Source organism: Cryptomeria japonica, chromosome 1 (genome assembly GCF_030272615.1).
Source record: "Cryptomeria japonica chromosome 1, Sugi_1.0, whole genome shotgun sequence".
Classification (NCBI taxonomy): domain Eukaryota; kingdom Viridiplantae; phylum Streptophyta; class Pinopsida; order Cupressales; family Cupressaceae; genus Cryptomeria; species Cryptomeria japonica.
In genome coordinates, this window is record NC_081405.1 from 558,095,486 (window position 1) to 558,097,396 (window position 1,911).

Consider the following 1,911-nt stretch of genomic DNA (forward strand, 5'->3'; position numbering starts at 1 on the left):
ATCTTACTAAGCAACAATTTCCCCTCATCCATTGCATCTCTGATGTCCTTCTGTGCCTTCTACAGATTAGACCGGAGCTCATGTAACTTTTTCACCAAGGCAGTGTTCAAAGCCTTTTGATGCTCCTTATCGGTTAAGGTGTTTTACCGGTGTAAACTGGGGGTTCGAGATATTTCACCGTTTGCTCCCCCTAAGCTTTTCTTATGCTTAGTTTGTCGGTTTAGTGACTTCCACACTAGGTGCAGAAACCGGTTCTTCTTGAATCACTTCTTCTAGCTTCTTCTTCCAGGTTTTCTACATATCCGCTTGAACGGTTTCAACATCTATCTTTCCTTCCGAAGTTATCAGTATATCATCCGATATATTCTTTCTCGTTCTGCAGAATCTTGTTGTATGACCTGGTTTGTTGCAATGATAGCAAATCATTCCAGGTGCTCTCCAAGGTCCATTGTTCATGTTTCCATTATTCCTTCTGCATGTTGCAGCAGTGTGACCATTGCCATGACAGATCAAATAGGTTGCTCTCCATCCAGTTGCTGCTTGATAGCCACTACTTCCTTACTAATAATTATAGATATTAAACCGGTTTGAGTTCCTGTTCCCAGAGGGTTCAGAAAAAGCTCCTTTACTCCTTTAAGAATACCTTCCGGTGTTGTGCATGACAGACCTGCATTCAAATGCTCTATGCCCAAACTTGTTGCATGCATAACAATTACCATTGAATCTATTGGGTCTAGGCTTATCATTTAGAAAATAAGGAAAGTTATTGTAAGCCTTACTTCTACATACATTAGCAGTGTGTCCTTCCTTGAGACAATTAAAGCAAATGGGTTTGAACTTTTGCTTACCTTTATCCTTTGGTGTTGGTTGTTTCTTTGATGCTCCATCTTTTGTTCCAGAGGTCTCACCTTCCTCATATTCAAAGAAACCAAGTCCATTGGTATTCTTTACCGGTTTAGCTGATTCAAGCTTCTGCTCTAGCTTGACAGTGCTCTTATTGAATTTGGCAAGTATTTCTTTTGACTCAACAAGTTCTTTGGTAATAGCAGCATTAGATTCCTTCAAGGTTGCATTCTCAGAAACAACCATGTGTAGTTCACCTTGCATTTCTTCCTTTTCCAATTTATTTTCATGAAGATGAGCGGTAAGTGCACTGATCTCTTGCTTCATCTTGGAGATCTCATGATCTTTGTCTTTTACCAGATCTTCAGCTTTCCTCCGGTTCTCAAGCTCTTGACACATTCTGATAGTTAGTCCTTCAAGTTCCCTTCTTAGGTTGGCATTGGACTCATTCAGTTTTTCAACTTCTTGAACTAGGGCTTCCATGTTCGCTTCATCAGAAGAACTATTTTCAGTTAGCTCCATCAGTTTTTCAGCATGCTCTCTTCTTTTTGCCTGAGAGGCCTTATATTTGACTTTATGTTCATCATAGGCTTTCTCAGTCTGAGTGAGCTGATGAGTAAGTCCCCTCATAGTGTATTCCCCCATATCTCTTTCCAAGTGGTTAGACTTATAGAAAGGTTGGCTCTGATACCAATTGATGAATACTAAGAGGGGGGGTGAATTAGTATACCAAAAATTACTGAACTCAAACACTTTATCAATCTAGTAGTAAACCGGTATAACAGTTTAGCTAACAAACCAGTTAACACAAATGCAAACCAAACAGCAAGTAAGGCATTCACCCATAGAAGCACAATCACCATAACACACGAGATTTTGATGTGGAAACTCAAATGGGAAAAACCACGGTGAGATGAAACTCACAAGTAACTGTCTGCAGAATAGTAACCAGACTGGTTAAGGTCACACCGGTTAAGGTCATACAATGTTCTTTACCAGAACAGATCCTATTAGGAATCTCAATCTCTGTTAGGAGATAAGTCTGATTAAAGACTACCTTGTGAGAGG